The 23,265-nt window shown below is 39.9% G+C and overlaps 1 protein-coding gene across 3 annotated transcripts in view; it reads right to left on the reverse strand.

Annotated features, from left to right (window-relative positions):
* The window catches only part of TDRD7 (tudor domain containing 7), a 91,360-nt gene extending 73,442 nt beyond the window's left edge, over nt 1–17,918 (reverse strand). The window contains exons 1-2 of one of the 3 annotated variants that reach the window (XM_053568213.1): nt 17,707–17,910; nt 14,816–14,902 (exon numbers count right to left, since the gene is read on the reverse strand). The gene's annotated coding sequence lies outside the window, so the exon portion shown is untranslated. Of the gene's footprint in view, nt 1–14,815; nt 14,903–15,513; nt 15,683–17,706 lie in introns of those variants that run through there. The other 2 variants (XM_053568223.1, XM_053568207.1) reach the window with 2 other exon arrangements.
* Between the last annotated feature and the right edge of the window lie 5,347 nt (nt 17,919–23,265).

Below are 23,265 nucleotides of genomic sequence, written 5' to 3' on the forward strand. Positions count from 1 at the left end.
ACAATGGTAACTACAACAACAAAATAGCTGGGTGTTGTGGCGGGTGCCTGTAGTCCCAGCTACTTGGGAGGCTGCAGCAAGAGAATCGCTTAAGCCCAAGAGTTTGAGGTTGCTGTGAACTGTGATGCCATGACACTCACGAGGGTAACACAGTGAGACTGTCTCAAAACAAAAAATAATAATAAGTTATATTAGGCATCAGTAACAAAAAGATGTGTGGACAATCCCAATGTATTTGCAAGTTTAACAATATACTTCTAAAAACCCAGGAGTTAAAGAGGAAGGCTTCCCTGTCCCAAAATTAGAAAAAAAATTTTAAATAAAGACATAATATATTAAAATTTTCTGGATGCAGTTAAAGCATTATTTAGAGGAAAATTTATAGCATTGTAAGTTTATGCTAGAAAAGAAGATGACAAATCAATCATCTGATTGCTTATCTTCAGGAAAAAGAGAACAAATTATATTAAAAGTAAGCAAGACAGAAATAAAAATCAGAGCAGAAACCAATAATGAAATGATAAAATAAATCAATAATGAAATTTTAAAACAGTAGAGGAAAAAAGTCATGAAACCATAGTTTGTCCTTTTCTATTACTGAATATACTATTCCACTGTATGGCTATTTTATGTTTTCTTTGAAAATTGATAAACATCCAGGGAAATAAATAAAAAAGAGAGAAGGCACAAATTGCCATAAAAGACTTAAAGAGAGCCCATCAATACAGATCCTGCAGGTCAGGTGCAGTGGCTCACGCCTGTAATCCTAGCACTCTGGGAGGCTGAAGTAGGTGGGTCACTCAAGCTCAGGAGTTTGAGAACAGCCTGAGCAAAAGCAAGACCCTGTCTCTACTAAAAACAGAAAAACTAGTTGGGCATAATAGCACATGCCTATAGTCCCAGCTACTTGGGAGGCTGAGGCAAAAGGATTGCTCAAGCCTAAGAGTTTGAGGTTGCTGTAAGCCAGTGCTTCTCAATCTTCCTAAGGCTACAACATATTTTCATTGTTACAAAGGGGTCACAACCCACAGGTTGAGAACTGCTGCTGTAAGCTATGACACCACTGCACCAGGGTAACAGAATGAAACTCTGTCTAAAAAAAAAAGTACAGATCCCACAGACAGTAAAAAGAGGATATGATAAATAAGTTATGCTAATTACTTTGATAACTTAGATGAAGTGGATAAATTCAATGAAAGACACAAATTTCAAGGCTCACCCAACAAGAAATAAAGAACCTGCATATCCGTATTTCTCTGGGAGAGAAATAGAATTTAGAGTTATAAACCTTCACACAAGGAAACTCAATGCCCACATGGCTTTACTGGAAAATTTTACCAAATATTTATGGAAGAATTAATATCACTCTTATACAAACTTTTCTAGAAAACAGAGAGAAGAGAACACTCCTGAACTCATTTTATGAGACCAGCATTTTGCTGATACCAAAGCCAGGCAGAGACACTACAAGAAAAGTGCAGACCAATAACCCCTCATGAATGTAAATGCAAAAATTCCTAATAAAACATTAACAAATCAAATCCAACAATAAGTAACATCATGATCGGTTAAAGTTTATTTCCAGAATGAGAGAATGGCTCAACACTCATAAGTTAATCAATCTGCTGTACTATATCAACAAACTAAAGGATATCAAACCATATGATTCTATCAGTAGGTAAAACAAAAACAGTTGACAAAATTCAAAATCCATTTATAATGAAAAAACTCTCAGAAAGTGAGAATAAAAGGGGACATCCTTAACCTGATAAAAGATCATCTGTCAACAGATCAACACAGGTAACAGTGCTTTCTCCCTAAGATAGGAACAGTGAAGAATGCCCATGCTCACCACTCCTATTCATTATCATACTGGAGGTCCCAGCGAATATGGTAAGGCTGATTTCAAGATTTATTATAAAACTGTATTAATCAAAATAATGCGCTATTATTAAAAGGACAAGTCATATAGATTAATGGAACAGAATACATAATCAAGAAACAGACCACTACACAGAGGGTGGCTATAAAGTTCATGTGCAAATTAAAATATTGTGTGCAATTGGAGGAATTGGAGAGTAGACACCAGAGAAAGCAGCTAGAGCCCTGACTGAGCTCGCTTCCCTTTGCAAGCCCTCTTCCCAGCAGGACCAGCTTGATAGTTTACAAAAACTATTCTCGGAAGGCGGAGCAAGATGGCGGCCGAGTAACAGCTTCCTTGCATCTGGGCACCGTGAGTCTAGGGAGATAGGACTTCACGCATCTCTGGCTGGTGGGATCTGCCGATCATCACCCCTGCGAGGATACAGGGAGTCAGCGAGAGACTTCTGGACCCCAAGAGGAGGACTAAAACAGTGGAAAACCGGCAAGTGGGCGCGTGTGTTCAATCCGTCTAAACCCGCCCGCAACTGTTAAGTTCAGTAGCAGCAAGACTGCAAACCAGAAAGGCCTTACCTGTGAACTGTTTTGGTGTCTTTGGACTTGGCACTCAGTTGAACTGCCTTGGGGAGAGCCTGAGCGGGAGTACGGAGAACTTTGGCCGTTGTCTAGGGCTCCAGTCCGAGCCACTGAGCCAGACGGAGCTAATAGTGTTTGGCTGTGGGTCACAGGGAGCCATTGTGAGCGATCTGCCCCGGCAACCTTCGCCCTTAGGGTCGCAGAGCTAGAATCAGGTGGGAGCTGGTAACCCAGCGACCAAGTAGCCTAAGGGCGGGGTCTGAGCCGCCTTGCAGCCCTAACCCTCAGGGGCAGAGTGAGACCAGTTTTGGCACACTAGGTAAGTGGATAGCACTTCAGCAGTGATTCCAGCGAAAAGCACTTTCCTGGGAAAGCTTCTGCTCAGCAAGTGAACAAGTTCAAAGTGCCTTTTAAGTGGGCTGAAGAGACATTTAGGGTGTCTACCTGCTGGGGTTTGAGAAATCAACAGCCTCCAGTCCTATCAGAACTGTGATTAACATATCATATCCCAGAAGACCATGTGTTGCCCAGACAATATTCAATAACATATACATACTGCTTTGTTTTTGGTTGTGTCTTTTTTTGTTTTTTGGTTTTTTTTTTTTTTTGGTTTGGTTGTTTTTTTCGTTTGTTTATTTTGATGTTGTTGATGTTGTTTTGTTTTTTAAGTTCAACCTTTTCCATACAGATCCTTTTTCCTTCTCAATTTTTCTAGTTTAATTATAATTTCCCATTGCTGCCTTTTTCAATCATTAGAACTTCATTTTTGCTAGTGTTTCTACTGCTATCATTTGGTTTTCCACCCAATTTTATCCCGTAAAATTTTCTGTTTGCTTGTTTTGGTTTGATTTATAGCATTTTTGTCTTTCCTCTCTATTTGGTGGAGGTGGGGTACTGTGTCCGATCGGGTTAGCAAAGAGCTGCTGACCACAAGGGAACCACCCCACTGGGCACCCCCAGAAGGTGGAGTTTTTTTAAGGTTGTGTCAAAGTACCCTACTGTACACCTATATTGCTCTGTCTCCCCCTTTCTGTGCCTCTCTTCTTTTTGTCAATATTCCTTTTACCCACCCCCTCTCCTTTCTCTATTTTTCTTTGTTTTTCTTATCACTCAGTCCTCCTTTCTTTCATCCCTTTTTTGCTCTTCAACCTTCTCACCCTTCTGGTCCTGTAACCCTAAGTCCGCAAGCACGAGAACTTAAAGAGCAAGAGGAAGTGAAAGGAAAATTAGGGCAAGGAAACAGATAAAAGAAATCACTCATGAGGAAGAATCAGCAGAAAACTCCAGGCAACATGAAGAACCAGTCCAGAACAACCCTCCCAAGGGACCATGAGGTAGCTACTGCAGAGGATTCTACCTATACAGAAATGTTAGGAATGACAGAAAGGGAATTTAGAATACACATGTTGAAAACAATGAAAGAAATGATGGAAACAATGAAGGAAACTGCTAATAAAGTGGAAAATAACCAAAAGGAAATCCAAAAACAGAATCAAATCAGAGATGAACGATATGAAGAATATAAAAAGGATATAGCAGAGCTGAAGGAACTGAAACAGTCAATCAGGGAACTTAAAGATGCAATAGAAAGTATCAGCAACAGGTTAGACCATGCAGAAGAAAGAATTTCAGAGGTAGAAGACAAAGTTTTTGAGATAGTAAAAGAGGCAGAAAAGAAGAGAGAGAAAGCAGAAGGTTCACTGTCAGAATTATGGGACTTTATGAAGCGTTCCAACATACGAGTTATAGGAATTCCAGAAGGGGAAGAAGAATGCCCCAGAGGAATGGACGCCATACTAGAGAATATTATAAAAGAAAATTTCCCAAATATCACCAAAGATTCTGACACACTGCTTTCAGAGGGATATCGGACCCCAGGTCGCCTCAACTCTAACCGAGCTTCTCCAAGACACATTGTGATGAACTGTCCAAAGTCAAGACAAAAGAAAAGATTCTGCAAGCTGCCAGGAGTAAGCGCCAGTTGACCTACAGGGGCAAATCCATCGGATTGACCGCAGACTTCTCTAATGAAACTTTCCAAGCAAGAAGACAATGGTCATTTACCTTTAATCTACTAAACAGAACAATTTCCAGCCCAGAATTCTGTACCCTGCTAAGTTAAGCTTAAAAACTGACGGAGAAATCAAATCATTTACGGATATACAAACATTGAGGAAATTCGCCACAGCAAGACCAGCTCTACAGGAAATACTTCAACCTGTTCTGCACACTGATCACCACAATGGACCAGCAGCAAAGTAAGAACTCAGAAATTAAAGGACAGAACCAAACCTCCACACTGATGCAAAGGATAAAACTAAGCAATGGACTCTCACAAAATAAGATGAATAGAATACTACCACACTTATCAATTATCTCAATAAATGTTAATGGCTTGAATTCCCCACTGAAGAGACATAGATTGGCTGACTGGATTAAAAAACACAAGCCATCCATTTGCTGTCTGCAAGAAACACACCTGGCTTCAAAAGACAAATTAAAGCTCCTAGTCAAGGGTTGGAAGACAATTTTTCAGGCAAATGGAATTCAGAAGAAAAGAGGAGTTGCAATCTTATTTTCAGATACATGTGGATTTAAAGCAACTAAAGTCAAAAAAGACAAAGATGGTCACTTTATATTGGTCAAGGGAAAAATACAACAAGAACACATTTCAATTCTAAATATCTATGCACCCAATTTAAATGCTCCCAGATTCTTGAAACAGACCTTACTCAGTCTGAGCAATATGATATCTGATAATACCATAATGACAGGGGATTTTAACACTCCTCTTACAGAGCTGGACAGATCCTCGAAACAGAAATTAAACAAAGATATAGGAGATTTAAATGAGACCCTAGAACAACTGTGCTTGATAGACGCATATAGAACACTCCACCCCAAAGAAAAAGAATATACATTCTTCTCATCACCCCATGGAACATTCTCCAAAATTGATCATATCCTGGGACACAAAACAAATATCAACAGAATCAAAAGAATTGAAATTTTACCTTGTATCTTCTCAGACCATAAGGCACTAAAGGTGGAACTCAACTCTAACAAAAATGCTCGACCCCACCCAAAGGCATGGAAACTAAATAATCTTCTGTTGAATAACAGATGGGTGAAGGAAGAAATAAAACAGGAAATCATTAACTTCCTTGAGCATAACAACAATGAAGACACAAGCTACCAAAACCTGTGGGATACTGCAAAAGCAGTTTTGAGAGGAAAATTCATCGCTTTAGATGCCTACATTCGAAAAACAGAAAGACAGTGCATCAAAAAACTCAAAAGCCACCTTATGGAACTGGAAAAAGAAGAACAATCTAAGCCTAAACTCAGTAGAAGAAAAGAAATATCCAAAATCAAATCAGAGATCAATGAAATTGAAAACAAAAGAATCATTCAGAAAATTAATGAAACAAGGAGTTGGTGTTTTGAAAAAATAAATAAAATAGATAAACCATTGGCCAGACTAACGAGGAATAGAAAAGTAAAATCTCTAGTAACCTCAATCAGAAATGATAAAGGGGAAATAACAACTGATCCCACAGAGATACAAGAGATCATCTCTGAATACTACCAGAAACTCTATGCCCAGAAATTTGACAACGTGAAAGAAATGGATCAATATTTGGAATCACACCCTCTCCCTAGACTCAGCCAGGAAGAAATAGAGCTCCTGAACAGACCAATTTCAAGCACTGAGATCAAAGAAACAATAAAAAATCTTCCAACCAAAAAATCCCCTGGTCCAGATGGCTTCACTCCAGAATTCTATCAAACCTTCAAGGAAGAGCTTATTCCTGTACTGCAGAAATTATTCCAAAAAATTGAGGAAGAAGGAATCTTCCCCAACGCATTCTATGAAGCAAACATCACCCTGATACCAAAACCAGGAAAAGACCCAAACAAAAAGGAGAATTTCAGACCAATCTCACTTATGAACATAGACGCAAAAATTCTCAACAAAATCCTAGCCAACAGATTACACCTTATCATCAAAAAAGTCATTCATCATGATCAAGTAGGCTTCATCCCAGGGATGCAAGGCTGGTTTAACATACGCAAGTCCATAAACGTTATCCACCATATTAACAGAGGCAAAAATAAAGATCACATGATCCTCTCAATAGATGAAGAAAAAGCATTTGATAAAATCCAGCATCCTTTTCTAATTAGAACACTGAAGAGTATAGGCATAGGTGGCACATTTCTAAAACTGATTGAAGCTATCTATGACAAACCCACAGCCAATATTTTACTGAATGGAGTAAAACTGAAAGCTTTTCCTCTTAGAACTGGAACCAGACAAGGTCTGTCACCTTTAGTACTCAACGTAGTGCTGGAAGTTCTAGCCAATACAATTAGGCAAGACAAGGAAATAAAGGGAATCCAAATGGGAGCAGAGGAGGGCAAACTCTCCCTCTTTGCTGACGACATGATCTTATACTTAGAGAACCCCAAAGACTCAACCACAAGACTCCTAGAAGTCATCAAAAAATACAGTAATGTTTCAGGATATAAAATCAATGTCCACAAGTCAGTAGCCTTTGTATACACCAATAACAGTCAAGATGAGAAGCTAATTAAGGACACAACTCCCTTCACCATAGTTTCGAAGAAAATGAAATACCTAGGAATATACCTAACGAAGGAGGTGAAGGACCTCTATAAAGAAAACTATGAAATCCTCAGAAAGGAAATAGCAGAGGATATTAACAAATGGAAGAACATACCATGCTCATGGACGGGAAGAATCAACATTGTTAAAATGTCTATACTTCCCAAAGCAATCTACCTATTCAATGCCATTCCTATCAAAATACCAACATCATACTTTCAAGATTTGGAAAAAACGATTCTGTGTTTTGTATGGAACTGGAAAAAACCCCGTATAGCTAAGGCAGTTCTTTGTAACAAAAATAAAGCTGGGGGCATCAGCATACCAGATTTTAGTCTGTACTAAAAAGCCATAGTGCTCAAGACAGCATGGAAGTGGCACAAAAACAGAGATATAGACACTTGGAATCGAATTGAAAACCAAGAAATGAAACTAACATCTTACAACCACCTAATCTTCGATAAACCAAACAAGAACATACCTTGGGGGAAAGACTCCCTATTCAATAAATGGTGTTGGGAAAACTGGATGTCTACATGTAAAAGACTGAAACTGGACCCACATCTTTCCCCACTCACAAAAATTGATTCAAGATGGATAAAGGACTTAAATCTAAGGCATGAATCGATAAAAATCCTCCAAGAAAGCATAGGAAAAACACTGGAAGATATTGGCCTGGGGAAAGACTTCATGAAGAAGACTGCCATGGCAATTGCAACAACAACAAAAATAAACAAATGGGACTTCATTAAACTGAAAAGCTTCTGTACAGCTAAGGAGACAATAACCAAAGCAAAGAGACAACCTACACAATGGGAAAGGATATTTGCATATTTTCAATCAGACAAAAGCTTGATAACTAGGATCTATAGAGAACTCAAATTAATCCACATGAAAAAAGCCAACAATCCCATATATCAATGGGCAAGAGACATGAATAGAACTTTCTCTAAAGATGACAGACGAATGGCTAACAGACACATGAAAAAATGTTCATCATCTCTATATATTAGAGAAATGCAAATCAAAACAACCCTGAGATATCATCTAACCCCAGTGAGAATGGCCCACATCACAAAATCTCAAAACTGCAGATGCTGGCATGGATGTGGAGAGAAGGGAACACTTTTACACTGCTGGTGGGACTGCAAACTAGTACAACCTTTCTGGAAGGAAGTATGGAGAAACCTGAAAGCACTCAAGCTAGACCTCCCACTTGATCCTGCAATCCCATTACTGGGCATCTACGCAGAAGGAAAAAAATCCTTTTATCATAAGGACACTTGTACTAGACTGTTTATTGCAGCTCAATTTACAATCGCCAAAATGTGGAAACAGCCTAAATGCCCACCGACCCAGGAATGGATTAACAAACTGTGGTATATGTATACCATGGAATACTATTCAGCTATTAAAAAAAATGGAGACTTTACATCCTTTGTATTAACCTGGATGGAAGTGGAAGACATTATTCTTAGTAAAGCGTCACGAGAATGGAGAAGCATGAATCCTATGTACTCAATTTTGATATGAGGACAATTAATGACAATTAAGGTTATGGGGGGGAGGAAAAGCAGAAAGAGGGACGGAGTGAGGGGAGTGGGGCCTTGGTGTGTGTCACCCTTTATGGGGGCAAGACATGATTGCAAGAGGGACTTTACCTAACAATTGCAATCAGTGTAACCTGGCATATTGTACCCTCAATGAATCCACAACATTAAAAAGAAAAAAGAAAAACTATTCTCAAATCTCTTCCACATTGTGAATTCACTAAGGATTGAATTATATTTTTTGTACCTAAAGTATAAAGGGGAAAAGAAAGAAAGAAAGGGAAAGGAAAAAAATAAACAAAAAAAACCTTAAAAAAATATTGTGTGCAATTTAAAATTGTACACAAACTTAATGGCCACCCTGTACATGGTAAACTCATTTTCAACAAAGGTGCTAAGGAAATTCAATGAAGAAACTTCAACAAACAGTGCTGGTACATGTGACCATACATACTTAAAAAATAAACTTGATGCCATATACAAAAATTAACTCAAAATAGATTATTTAGGTCCTAAATGAAAAAGTGAATAAAAGTAAAGAAGTTAAGTCAGAAGTAAAATTTCCACGTAAGATGAGTAAATCTTTGTGAAAATGGGTTAGGGGGCGGCGCCTGTGGCTCAAAGGAGTAGGGTACCGACTCCATATACCGGAGGTGGTGGGTTCAAACCCAGCCACAGCCAAAAAGAAAATGGGTTAGGGTCAGGCAAATACTTTTTTAAAGCCAAAAAAGAAAAACTGACAACTTGGATCTCATTAAAATTTAAAATTTCTGCTCTTCCAAAGGCTGTTATTAAAAAATGAAAAAACAAGGCATAGATTGTAAGAAAATATTTTCATAATATATCTGGTAAAGGGTTGGTAGACATTATACATAAATAATACTCAAACTCAATAATAAGTAAACAAAGTGCTCAGCTAACAATGTGCAAAAGATCTGAACACATACTTCACTAAAGTAGATGGAGATGGCAAAAAACAAACCACACGAAAAGATGCTCAACAGCATTAATGAAATGCAAATTAAATCCACAATGAAGTATATCACTACACATTAAAATAGCTTAATTAAAAAATACCTGACAATATGAAGTGCTGTTAAGAATACAGAGCATCTGAAACTCTCAACATTTCTGGTGGGCATGCAAAATAGAACTTTGAAAAGTAGTTTAGCAGTTTCTTATGAAGTAGAACACACTCTTATCATATAATCCAACAATCCCATTCCTATGTAATCGCCCAAGAGAAATGATGACATATGTCCACACAAAAACCTGTACATGAATGTATATAAAAGCTGTATTTATCATTGCCCCAAACTGGAAAAAATCCAAATGTCTATCAAAAGGTGAATGGATAAACAAATCTAGTATAGCCCTACAGTGAAATACCCTATTCAGTAATAGAAAGGAACAAACTACTTATACATAAAAACATATAGATCACTTTAATATTATGTTAAGTGAAGAGGGTAGACATGAAAGGCCACATACTTACTATATGATTCTGTTTATGTGAGCAGTCTGGAGAAGATAAAAACTATAGGTGCAGAAATTAATCAGTGGTTGCTAAGAGCAAGGGGATCAACTATATAAAGACTGAACAAAGCAACTTCTGGAGGTTAATGAAAATACTCTGTATCTATTATAGTAATGTTTATACAACTATATAAGTTTGTCAAAATTCATAGAACTGTAAACAAAAAAAATGACTTTTACTACATATAAAGAATCTCTCAAAAAACTTGTGAAAAAAATTTCCTTCAAGCTGTACACCTTTGTAGTCAACCTTCCTTGTCTTGTGCACACACTTCGCTGGCTCCTAGCAACAAACCACCCGTCTACTTTCCATCCCTATAGATTAATTTTGCCTAATGTTTTGAGTTTCATTTATATTACCGCATTTAACAGCAATTCATTCCTTTTTGATGATGAGTAGTATTCCACTGCATGGATATATTCTACAACTTATTCATTCAAATGTTGATAGACATTGAGTAGCTTCCAATTTACGGATATTATGAAGTTGCCTTGAACACTGATGTACAAGTCTTTGGGTAAACGTATATATTTATTTCTTGCATGTGAATTCTAAGAAGTGAATTTTCTAAAAATTCAATATCCATAATAATTCTGGAAGGAAAGTATTATTCTCATTCTAAAGATGTGAAAACCAAGGTTCAGAATGTTAAATATTAAGATATTACAGGATATAGGGAAGTCAAGATTTTAGTCCTCATCTGTTTGATGCCAAAGAGTGTATTATTTCCTTTATTCCATCTTGTCTAATACTGCTGGGGGAAAAAACCCCCACCAAACCCTGAAGAACAGAAATAAAACAGTAAAGAAATTTAGACAGTAAGCAGAATGAAGAGAAAAAAAACAATGGAGTGAAATCCCCAGTAGATATGACCTAGTTCCAGGGATGGTGTGGGTTACAAGTCCATGGGAAGCTGGAGACAGGCACTCTAAAACTAACCAGAAATTCATGACTGTAGAGTGTGAGCATGTCCATTGCCCCTAATGTCCACACTCTAAGTGAGCTTTCCAGGGAGTAGGAAAGGGAAGACAGCTTTGGGACCATTCCTGGTTGCCAGATGTTAACCCTGAAGTATGAATTTTGGCGCTTGAGGAGTAAACTCCTGATGACAAGGGAATACTTTGATTTACAATGGTCCTGGACTCCATGGTCAAAGATCATGGAATTTTTTACTACACAGTTATTTCCACATGTAGTAAAAACCACACTGGAGGCTGGCCAAGTTTAATTTGCAAGAGGACAAACCAAAGGATCACTTGATTACTCCTCAGGACCATGCCTCCCTAACTTTCCATCTCCGACCTCCACCCACATTCCTCTCTTTTTCCCTTTAAAACCCAGTCCCTTCCATCAAGTCCATCTAGAACTCTACTGAGTAAAACTGAACTTTGTACCTTTGTACATCTAACTGGGCCTTGACTATTAATTATATACACATTAAATGTAGATATAAAGTCAGTGTAGATATACACATTAAGTGTAGCTATAAAATCAGTGTAGATATAAACTCAGCTAGTCAGTACACATGTAGGGAATATGTACATTTGGGTGTGAGCAGTGTAAGTGCATCAAACTAGTCCATGTAGTATACTGGACTCCTTCCCAGCTAGAGCATCTTATTTCCCTGCCACAGTTTTATTAAAAAGGGCTTACCCTTCATCTTGAGAGTAGTTTCTATGGCTTCCTCCTCCCCTTTTTTTTTGGAAAGAGCATCTGCTCCACTGTCACCTCCTCATTGAGGTCTACTTTTCCTCAGCTACATTTTGAGTAGACAGGAATAATTAATTTATGGAGGGAAATCTCTGAAAAATGAATTGTACTGACTAATCCTATTACTAAAACAAAACAGAACTCTAGTTGATGCTGGTTCGAAAGGATAGGTCTGGCCCCACATTACAAGCTAATCAGAGGCTTTTTCTACAGGCTTCCTATGAAAGCATTCTACCCCTTGTTTTAGAGAACAATTTTAGACCACTGTCTCTGAAATTGCTGCCAGCGGTGCCTCCCGAAGAGGGCACTTAACAATTTGAGGGGAGGGATGACTGAGGAGGGCCATCACACCCACCATGCCCCACCTGTATACTACCTGTCAATGGCTAATGCTTGCTTTCTCTGATCCCATCCTCTCCAAATATATCTTCTTTAAGGCTGCTGACTTACCAAGATATAATAGATGTTTATGGCCTCTATTCTAATTGTTCTATCCTTTTGCTCCAAGACTCTCATGTGTATTTCATGTAGATACAAGCTACATACTATTTACAGTGGGACACTGATAAGAAAATTAAGTAACACTGCTGTCTGTGTGGCACAGAAGTCTCATCATTATTTCTCATTTTTCTCATGTTTACCTATCTTCATTTCTTGACACTGTTATACTTTCTGTTTTTTTTTTGGCCGGGGCTGGGTTTGAACCCGCCACCTCTGGCATACGGGGCCCACGCCCTACTCCTTTGAGCCACAGGTGCCGCCCTACTATTTATTCTTTTTTTAAAAAATTCCAGAATATTACGGGGTTGCAAATGTTTTGGTTACATGAATTACCTTCGTACAGTTTGACTCTCAGAGCTATAAGAGTGCCCATCACCCAGTGTGCACTGTACCCACTAGATATGAATTTACCCATCTCTTCCTCTCCCTTCCACCTGTTGATTTCTGTTGAGTTTTACTGCCATACACGCATGAATTGAACTAATCAATCTACACTGTTTTTTTCTGAGTGAGACTTCCCAACTTGGCCTGAGAAAGGCTCATGTTACACATGTAACTCACACTCTCACCCTCTCTTTAATTCCCATATTCTCATTAAAAATTCATATTTTACTATTTCTTTCCAAGAGTAAAGTTGCTTACAACTGGTAGCTGATACATTTCAATTTGATTTGGGGGAGAGACAGACTGCAGAAGCTCGTGCTTGTGCCTCTGCTTGCTTGTGTTCCCCAAGTTTCATACGCTCTGCATACTTACTTTCCTGGGACGAGCCCTCTCTCCTGGGCCCCAGTCTCCTTACCTGTAAGGTGAAGTAAGTCAATCTCCTCTCCCCCAATGTGAGATAAGAAAATGGACAGGCTGAGGTCTGCAATTCCCTCAACCCCTCACCCCTTCCATGGCAATCACCCTAGTCAGTGCCAGCAACATTTCTTGCCTGGTTTAGGGAAACCAGGATCTTAGCTGGTCTCCTTTGCTTCCACATCACCTCCTAGAATCTACTCTCCACACAACAGAGTGTTCCTCGCATAGTATAAATCCTTTATGTCACTCCTCTGCTCAAAACCCTGGCAGGCAGATGCTTCGTCAGATGCTTTTGTCTCACTTGGACAAAAAGCCTAAGTCTTTACAGCAAAAGGAGAAATGCCCACTCCCATTTCTATGACCTCCATTCTCTTGTCTTTCCTTTCACTCACTCTGCCCCCCCCACCTCTTACCCCCACACTCCTCTCCTTACTTTTCCTGGAAGCCCTCACAAGGGGTCTTTGTACTTGCCATTCCCTCTGCCTGGTTGCCTAGCTGGCACCACAACCACTGTGCATTTTCTTACTTGCCTCTCACTAACACACTCATGAACTGGCAATGTATCTCCTCTTCCAAGATTGCTTACCTAAATGGTAGGCAGAAAATCTCATATTGCTTTGGGTCTTGGGGCAAAGATTCCCTACTAAACCACAGTCCCACAATGTCCCTGGATCCTGTCTGGTTAGGGAAGTGGCATAGGAGCTTAGGCCCAATCTCTGGAAGGAGAGCTGGGAGAAGCATGGAAGCTTAGTGGGTTACATAATACTATCTCCTTCAAACTCTTCAGCTTACAATAAGGGAACTGAGGTCTATGGAAATTATTCTAGCACTCACATATTTTTATGGCCAGAACTAGAAGAACCCTAGTCTCCTGCCTTCCAAACTAGGATTTCCTTTCAGATGGCTGCTCCTAAAATTTGAAAGTAAATTTTGACTCAGGGAACACTGACAGCAACCTTGGGCCAAGTTTAGTGACTAGTCCGTAAAGTGGCCTGCAACAGGAATCTGTCCTATTCTGATTTAAGGGTATGACACTGAAATCCAAAAATCGCAAAAATTCAATGATGGCAATTGCCATCTTCTTTTATGGTTTCATTCTTTCTCTTTTCTGTTTATATCCAGTTCATCATGAACACCCAAGATGCAGCTAACATACAAAAAGTAGGGTGGGGAGTAGGGGAAACTAATGACAACCTTTAGGGAAATAAGATGTAAATAATTTAAATGGCCTAAAATAATTCTCACTATATTTCAAAGCTTTATTTTGTAAATTCATAGCTTTTGTCTTTAATATACCTAAAAATGGCCCAAGAAAGTCTTTTTCTGAAGAATCTGGTTTTGCTGTATCCTAGATAAATGCATTGCACCACTGATCAATCCTCCCTGCCTCAGTCCTTTGCATGTTACTGCAGCTGGTGCCCTAAGGCTTTTAAGCTGAGTTAGTCTTTCACCTACACTTAACTCTTCTCTAGGTTTCTCTTTTCTCAGATATTTCCAACTGTACTAAGTGGCTCAGCTTCCTGTGACATTTTTTGTGTCATAAATCTGAACTGTAGAGTGACACTAAATCCGAAAAGAAATCATAAGAATTATTAGCGTAAACTGAAAACACTAAGTAATCTCTCTTACCTTCTTCAGTCAGATGTTCAATTTTCAAGTACAGGTATTTGGGTATCTCCTTAGGGCATATACTTCTGGTAACTGCCTGCCCTTCTCCTAGAAGACAATATTTTAGCTATAAGCCAGGACCTTAAAGTTCCAGAAAATCTATGCTGAAATGCTTTAGACACCAGCAAGGCTAACGCAAATTCCTCATCATACAAATCAATAAACCAAGACTCAGAGAGGGAAGTTTTTTGTCTAAGATCTTCACTCGATTAAAGATTTCTCATCTTGCAACAGCTTAACATGCTATCTTTTCTTTCCAATTATAGTCTACTTGTTACTACCTGGATCGCTCCTTCACCAACTGGTATAATTCCTTATGGTTTGTTTTTTGGGCAGTAGTTTTTTTATTTTTGTGACTTCCAGTTCCAAATTTTTCATGCACTTTTAAATGCATACCATGAATATATATGACTAAGGGATTTCTATAAATTGACATACTAGAGCAAAACCTCTGAGTTGATAAAGTAGCTTAGTTAGGAGCTCAGGTCTTAATCCTAGTTCTGCTAAGAATTACCTATGACCTCTTGAGGAAGTCTCTTCAGGTCTTGTTTTAAATATGGCAGGAGGGTGTGCAAGAGCCAGGATTCTCAACTTTCCTTGGATTCCTTCAAAGCCGAAATGGGGTCCACTAATCTAATGAAAATCACGGGACTGCTTACTCATAACAAAGCTGCACAGGCTGAAATATCAAGTTTACTTTGAAGTCCACTGGGTATCCGGAGCTGATCAGAAATTCTGATTGGCATATATACATGTCTTCAGGTAAAAATCTCAGAATTACTTCTAGTTTGTTTGAAAGCCAACATTTTAGAAAAATGTGGCCTATGGGGAAACAATAAAAAGAGGTGAGAGTGGAGGGGAAAAAATGTAGGTTTGGCACAAAAAAAGAAAAACCAAATTCACATAAATATAAAATTAAATTTCACTCCTAGCACCAAGAAAATTCTGTCCTGTGAAAGTGGCCAAATGCAAAGTGCTGTGTATCAAATCTTAGTTTTTGAAAATAGCACTTGACAAACACAAAGGAGGCCCTTAGACTTGAATTATAAAGTATTTTTTCTTTACATCTGTATTGCGTATACAACTAGATTATATTGCACTGGTAACTTTAAAAAAGAGGTCCTTCAAGGAGTTTAAATCTCTGAATGCAAAATACAACAGTTCATTCAGCCACGTTCAACAGGTACACTTAAAAGGGCATTGGCATGGATTACATTTCATTTCCAATCTACAGGGACTGAAATCTGAAGGCATTGCCAACTCTGACTCACAATCTTTCTATGTTTACCCAGCAATGAGGAAGGCTGTGTGTCACAAATGAGCCCTGGACTGGAGCATGGAAGATGTGAGTTCTATTCCAGCTGGCCCCCTGTTTAATTCTCTACACCCAGCGCAATACTTTGCACATAACTGATGCTCAGTGAATGGAACTGCAAAAATATTCATCATGTGCCAATTTACATTACCAGTATATGGGAAACTTAAAAGAACATTGCGTCCTCACCTTCAAAAAACTGAAACCCAGTAACATAAAATATGGGTAGTGTGGTGGAAGCAATAACACTATTACCAGCCAAAGGATTAATGGCAGTTATATAGAAAAAGCCTTTCAGAGTAAGTTAAATATTTCTGTTTGATACATTCAAAACTAGGCTCAGAGAAAGCATGTAATTTGTTCACGATCACACGATTAGTAACCTGAAGCCCACATTTCAATCCAGGTCCATACTACTTAAGGTATACAACACATACAAACACGTCGAGGCAGACCAGGAAGAGATAGGAAAATGAGTCTAAATTTCACTTCTACCACTCGGTTGTTACATACCTCTACGCAGAACACTTTCTAGCAGCTTTTCCACCCTTACGATTAGGGAGGGGGTAGGGGTTGAAGGAAGGAGAATTAATGAATCAGATTAATTTTTGGTTTAGTTTTGTTAGGCGGTTATCAGACTCCTTCGGGACCAGGACTTGTTCTATTGTAGTTATTCCCTTTCTCTGCTCTTTGAAGTTACGGTATTTGGGAATATTTGGCGTTTAATGGAAATATATCCCTCAAGTGGACGGGTGAAGAAAAGATGTGCTGGCTCCAAGCTCCCACGCAGCAAGTTGAGGCTGAAAGCCTGACCCTGTTGGGGGATGTTGCTGAAAGCTGAGACAACTTATTCAAGGATCCACGTTTGCCTCGACAACTTATTCAAGGATCCACGTTTGCCTCCCAGCTTGATGCTTCGTACCCAGCAGGTGTTTGTGTTTCGAAAGGGATGGGTATGTGTGTCCTGCATTACTTGAGCCGCCTGCACGGGTTCGTCTCTGGAGTACCGAGACCTAACAGAGAAATCCGTGCCTTTAAGGAACTTGAAGTGCGTGGCGTAAAATACATGGGTTTAAGCGGCCAGAGACTGGACCTCTCTTGTTAGGGGGCGGCGGCTGCGGCTGCGGCTGCGGCCGGTTGCTCCAAGACCGGGAACCACTTCCTGAACCGCATCTCCCGCCCTAGTTCACACCCCAACTACTGCATTTCCCCCTCGGCTCTGAGCTTCGGAGGTGGCAGGAGGGTCTATCCGACGCCCGGGTGAACGCCCAGCCCTGCCCCGAGCGGCCGGGGGAGGGGTCCCATCAAAGATTTAAAACACAACGCTCTGGAACTCCAACTCCCCCGGCGCCGAGCCAGGTTTCCAGAAGTCGGACCCGGGCATTCCCTGCGGCTGCAGAGAAGAGGCCCGGAGCCTGTGGGAGCCGCGCCCGGGCCGCTGTCCCGCGGGTGAACAAGATGCGCCTCGCCCGCCCGAAACCTCGTCCGACGTCGCCCGGCACCTGTCGCGCCTGGAGCCGGCAGGACCTGCGCTCACCTCGTTCCGGGGGCCTACCGCCAGTCCCCGCGGTTCTGGGCCCAGCCGCCGCCGCTGTCTCCGCCAGGGATCCGGCCGCGGCCGCCGCCCACTTTCGGTTTCCCCGCACCGCCAGAGCCGCCCCCGCGGCTCGGGAATCACCTCAAGCCCGCGCCCCGCCCTGCTCCGTCCCGCCCCGTTTCGTCCCGCCCCGCCCCGAGGGCAGCCCGGCCTTGGCCTTGCGCGTGCGCGGGCGCTCAGGCCGCGTCGGCCCACGCCGGCGTCCGCGCGTGGGAAGGGAAACCGACGCTGCCTAACTTCCTAGCGGTTTCTGCGCGTGCCCACGCACGGGCGGGAGGCGGAAGATGCCTGCGGGGCGGGTGCAGGAGCGCCTCCTGGTGGGCAATGCAGGTACTCGCGGGCCGGCAGGGGGCGTGGGCGATTTCGCCCAAGTCTTTCGCTTTCCTTAGTATCCCGGTTGCGACTGTCCTTCAACTCTTGCACGTTGTTTTCTTTAACATCTGGAGCGTTATTTTTTATCCTCCTAGATACCCGCCTTGTACGTTCATATGTTTCAGGACTTTTCCTAAGCATCACGCTTTCAAGAGGGTGGCCACACCCTCTAAAATGTCAGCCTCTTTTCCTGACAGTCCTTGTCACCCTTCTGAGCCTTGTTTATTTCTCCTTAGCAGCTATCTAACACACTAGATGTGTTTTACTTATGTTTTCATTGTCTGCTATCCTCCTAAAACTAGAACAAAGGGATTTTTGTTTGGTTCGTTAATCTATTTCCAGAGCCTAGGTTAGTGCCTGACACATTGGTTAAATATTTGTAAAATTTATTCATTCATTCTAAAATTATTGAACACTTAATATTTATTCACTTTTTTCATCTGCACATTAATTCTACCAATATTTATTGAACACCTGCCTTGCATTCTTTGAACACTTCTCTGCTTTATTGTGTGTTTACTGAGAACCTGCTCTTTGTATTTTTATTTATAGCTTTTTTGAAGTATAATTCATATACAGTAAACTGCACATGATTAAAATGTACAATTTGATAAATTCTGATATATTTGTAGCTGTGAAACCATCACTGCAATAAAATAATGAAATACCCATCATCCCCCAAATTTTTGTGACCCTTGGTAATTCTTACCTCTTGTCCCTTGCCGCCACAACCACTCTTCTGTTTTATGTTACTACAGATGAGTTTGATCTGGAGTCTTACATAACATTTTTATGTATGGACTCACACAGTATGTACTGTCTTTGGGGGGAGTCTGGCTCCCTTCACTGAGCAAAATTATGTCCATCCATGTTGTTACATGTATTAATAGTTCATGTCTTTTTATTGCTGAACAGAATTTTATGGATGTACCAAACCTACCACACAACCCAGCAATTTTCTACTCCCAGGTATTTGCCCAAGAGAAATGAAAGCATACGTAGACACAAAGACCTGTATAAAAATGTTCATAGCAGCTTTGTCTGCAGTAGCCTCAAACGGAAAGAATATAAGTATCTATCAGTAGGTAAATGGATGGTCAACCAAAATACATTGAATACCTGGTGTTAAATAACAAACTTTCCTGGAATACGGATAAGACTGTGCTTATGGAGCTTTTGATTCTGTGAAAAGATGCAGTAGGCAATGAAAAGATAGATTGGAGTAGATCTTGAAAATTTGATATCTCAGGCTCAGGAGTTTGGGCTCTTCCCCAAAGGAAATGGGGAATTGTTCAAGGTTTTTGAATAAGGGTCTTCTGTGAAGGCTGTTCTCTTTCATGTCTTGCATCTGGTCCCTGACTATGTCCCTGAGTATGTCTCATTGTGGAACTTCTTTGCATCCCCTCTGCTCTATTTCACTTCTCTTTTTCTATTTTCTCCCCTCCAATCTACTCCAAACATTGTAGTGGATTCAGAAGACCTTTGAATGTTTGTATCCTTCCAAAATTCATGTTGAAATATAATCCTTATTGTGGTAGTATTGAGAGTTGGGGCCTTTGGGAGGTGATTAGACTGGATGGCTCCACTCTCGTGAATAGGATTAGTACCCTTAGAGTAGTGACTTTCAATCAGTGTGCTGAGAAAAATTTTAAAGATCATTAATTGAATTATTTTCAAAACATGTTCAAAGCACAGTAAGTATATTCTTTTTTTTTTTTTTTTTTTTACTTTTTCTTTTTTGATCAGCATAATTTAAGTGTCCTACAGAAGTTTGACTATAGGGTCGAGTGTGCTGTGAGAGTAAAAAAAAAAGGGGGGGGTTGAAAACCACTGCCTTAGTGACTTCAGGGAGCCTTCTACCTCTTTTGTCATGTGAGGATTTGACAGAAAGGTGCTGTCTTTGAAGCAGAGAGCAAGCCCTCACCAGAATGTGCTAGAGTCTTGATCTTGGACTTATAATACTCAAATCACATTTGACTTCTGCAATTACAAAAGATATGAGATACACTAAACGAGGTAACAAATATTATTGACATATATTGGGTATTATAATTTTAATACATTTTTTCCTTTCTTAAAATATGTGTACAGTTGTGTTTTTTGGGCACACTCTGTATTTCTATCATTTATAATTCACCCCGTCTAAGATGTTTTGTTATAGCAGCTAGAATGGACTAAGACAGACTTAAAAGACAACCAGCCCAATTTGGACTCTGCAGTGCTTATAACATCCTGTGGCTCTGCATTAAAGATGGGAAAGAGGTAAAAAGCATCTATCAATTGAAAGGGTGCCAACGAGAGTGGGGAATTGGGAGGAGGAGGAACCCTCCAGAGTCTAATATGAAGAATAAATCATAAAATGATATGATTTGACCCCCAAGTCTGAGAGCCTTTATCCTTGCAAAGGTGTGCCATGTTTGGATTATTCATATATATAGACAACTATTTTAAATTGCACATGAGCTTTATGGATGCTTTGTATATATACATATATATGTGTATATATGGAAAAATGATGCTCTGCAGCTAGTTTTCTTTTAAAAGCCAGCTTTACTGATGAATACTTTACATATAATAAATGTTTTAATTGTACAATTTGGTAAGTTTTAACAAATGTCTTTAATCATGTATCCACCACCACAAGCAAGATATAGAACTAGTTCCTCATTCCAAAACATTCCTCTGTGCCCCTTTACAGTTGTTTCGCTTTCTCAACTTCCAACATTTGGCAGCTGCTGATCTGATTTCTGTCACCATAGCTTTACCTTTTCTAGAATGTCATATATATATATATATATATATATATAAAATCCTGTAGTATGTAGCCTTTTTATTTTATTTTATTTTATTTATTTTTTGAGACAGAGTCTCACTTTGGAGTGCTATAGCATCATAGCTCACAGCAATCTCAAACTCTTGGACTCAAGCAATCCTCTTGCCTCTGCCTCCTAAGTGACTGGGACTACAGGCGCCTGTAGAGACAGGGTCTCACTCTTGCTCAAGCTGGTCTTAAACTCCTGAAATCAGGTAATCCACCCGCGTCTGCCTCCCAGAGTGCTAGGATTATTGGTGTGTGCCACAGGGACCAGCCCAATGTAGCCTTTTTAAAATTTCAAGATGCCAAGGGGGTATAAATGTTTTTGTTACATAGATACCTTTTATGATGCTTAAGTTGGGGCTTTTTGTGTGCCTATCACCTGAATTAGTGTTGATTGCACCCAATAGGTAAGTTGTTACCCCTCCCTCATCCCTCCTCCCCCTTTACATCTCTTTGTGCTCATTTCTGCCCATGAATTAGCTCCCAATTATTAGAGAGTACATGCGGTGTTTGTTTTTCCATTACTGCACTTAGGGTAATGGTCTCCAGTTCCACCCAGTTGCTGCAAAGGCATGATTTCATCCCTTTTAATGGCTGCGTAGTGCCGCATGGTATACATACACCACATTTTCCTAATCCACTTATGAATTAATGGCCACTTAGGTTGATTCCACATCTTTGCAATTGTGAATTATGCTGTAATAAACATTCAAGTATAGGTGTCATTTTGATAAAATGACTTCTTTTCCTTTTGGAAAATAGCCAGTAGTGGGATTGCTGAGTCAAATGGTAAGTCTACATTTATTTCTTTCAGGAATCTCCATAGTATTCTCCAAAGAGGTTGTACTAATTTGCAGTCCCACTAACAGTGTGTAAGTGTTCCTTTGCATCCACACCAGCACAGCATCTATTGTTTTTTGACTTCTTAATAATGGCCATTCTGACAGGGGTAAGGTAGTATCTTATTGTGGGTTTTTTTTTTTTGAGACAGAGTCTCACTGTGTCACCCTCAGTAGAGTGCTATGGCGTCACAGCTCACAGCAACCTCAAACTCTTGGGCTTAAGCAATTCTCTTGCCTCAGCCTCCCAAGTAGCTGGGACTACAGGCACACGCCACAGTGCCTGGCTATTTGCAGTTGTCATTGTTGTTTAGTTGGCCCAGGCCAGGTTCAAACCTGCCAACTTTGGTGTATGTGGCTGGCGCCGTAAACACTGTGCTATGGGCACCAAGCCCTTATTGTGGTTTTAAATTGCATTTCCCTGATGATTGGTAACTTTGAATATTTCTTCATATGTTTGTTGGCCATTCTTTATCTTCTTTTGAAAAACTTCTGTTTATGTCTTTTACCCATTTTTTAATGGTGCTGTTTGTTTTTGTCTTGCTGATTTGTTTAAGTTTGTAGCTTATGGATATTAGCCCTTTATTGGACCTATAGTTTACAAATATTTTCTCCCATTTTGTAGGTTGCCTATTGATTCTGTTGATTATTTCCTTCACTGTGCAGAAGCTTTTTTTTTTTAGTCACAGAGTCTTTGGTTAGGCCAATGTCTAGAAGAGTTTTTCCTACATTTTCTTCTAGAATTTTTATGGTTTCCATTTACATTGTTACGCCTTACATTTAAGTCTGTTATCCATATTGAATTGATTTTTGTGTATGGTGAGAGTTTGGGGTCCAATTTCATTCATCTGCATGTGGGCCTCCAGTTTTCCCAGCACCATTTATGGAGTAGGGCTTCCTTTCCCCAGTGTGTGTTGTTGTCTGCTTTGTTGCAGATTGGTTGGTTGTTCATACATGGTTTTATGTCTGGGTTCTCTATTGTGTTTCATTCGTCTGTGTCACTTCTCTTTTGTACCAGTACCACGCAGTACACATATAGTAGTGGTACTGCAGCCATGTAGTATCCAGCCTTTTGTGTCTAGCTTCTTTCACTTAGCTTAATCCATTTGAGAATCATCTGTGTGATTGCATACCTTAGTAGTTGGTTCCTTTATACTGATGAGTAGGATGATGGCTGTATCACAGTTTGTCCATTCACATTTGATGCGCGTTTGTGTTGTTTCCAATTTGGGGCTATTGCGAATAAAGGTATTGTAAACAACCACATACAGGTCTTTCTGTGGTCATATATGTTTTTCCTACATAACGACTTAGGAGTTGATTGTAGGAAAAGTGTATGCTAAAGTTAATAAGCTGTCAAACTGTTTTCTAAACTGGCTGCACCATTTTAGACTCCCATTTCTACTCCTTCTTCCCCAGCAAGGTATAAGAGTTCCAGTTCCTCTATATCGTCTCCAATATTTGGTATGA

This window comes from Nycticebus coucang, chromosome 2, assembly GCF_027406575.1.
Source record: "Nycticebus coucang isolate mNycCou1 chromosome 2, mNycCou1.pri, whole genome shotgun sequence".
NCBI classification, from domain to species: Eukaryota; Metazoa; Chordata; class Mammalia; order Primates; family Lorisidae; genus Nycticebus; species Nycticebus coucang.